The following is a 788-nucleotide window of genomic DNA, read 5'->3' as shown; positions in this document are numbered from 1 at the left end:
TAGACAAGACAAACACACAAACCCAATTCATTTCACACTGCAGTAAAATTCTTTAAGCTAAACCAAGGAGTCAAAATTTTCAAAGTAAAGATACCCAGTGAACAGTTCAGCTCGTTCTTTCATCCACTCACTTATTCCACAGAAGTTCATGGAGTGCCTACACAGTGCTGGGCACTGCTGAAACATTATGGAAGTGGTCCCTGCGTCTAGGAGTCTAGTTCACTTAGCGAGGGAGCAAAAAAACAAAAAACAAAAACCGCAGCCCTGGAGTTCGAGATCAGCCGGGGCAACATAGCCAGACCCCATCTCTAACCCCAACCCCCCCAAAAAAGCCGGGCGTGGTGGTGCGCATGTAATGCCAGCTACTCGGGAGGCTGGGGCAGAAGGACCCCTTGAACCCGGGAATTCGAGACTGCAGCAAGCTGTGATTGCGCCAGGGCACTTCAGTCTGGGCGACAGAGCAAGACTGTGTCTTTAAAAAAACCAAAAGCAACTCTGGCCTCGTTGCTACTGCGACTGCACCGGGACAGGATCAGCCCTTCAGATTCTCCCACGTGGTGGCTCCAGGTGGGTGGGTGTGCGCGTGTGCGGCTCGTGGAGTTTGGGGAGTGGAGAGCGCACGTGGGTCAGAATGCCGTGTGTCACAGTGCGCGGACAGGTGTCGCCGTGCCGCGCGTCTCCATAGCTGCGGGGGCCGGGCTGTGCGTTGCGTCGCCCGCCCACGTCCCGGAGGCGGCCCGGGAAGCACCCGGCGGGCGCGATTGTGAGTGAGCGAGGGCGCGCGGGGG

At 56.9% G+C, this 788-nt stretch overlaps 1 protein-coding gene across 1 annotated transcript in view; it reads left to right on the top strand.

The window, feature by feature from the left end:
- The first annotated feature begins 491 nt into the window (after positions 1-491).
- Positions 492-788, top strand: part of RNF145 (ring finger protein 145) — a 60588-nt gene continuing 60291 nt past the window's right edge. The window contains exon 1 of the mRNA XM_021710588.1: positions 492-567. The gene's annotated coding sequence lies outside the window, so the exon portion shown is untranslated. The remainder of the gene's footprint in view (positions 568-788) is intronic.

The sequence above is a fragment of the Carlito syrichta genome, unplaced genomic scaffold (assembly GCF_000164805.1).
Source record: "Carlito syrichta isolate Samal-C Ts95f unplaced genomic scaffold, Tarsius_syrichta-2.0.1 Scaffold290399, whole genome shotgun sequence".
NCBI lineage: Eukaryota > Metazoa > Chordata > Mammalia > Primates > Tarsiidae > Carlito > Carlito syrichta.
The sequence above is the reverse complement of the archived record's forward strand: the minus strand, read 5'-3'. Positions and strand labels throughout refer to the sequence as shown.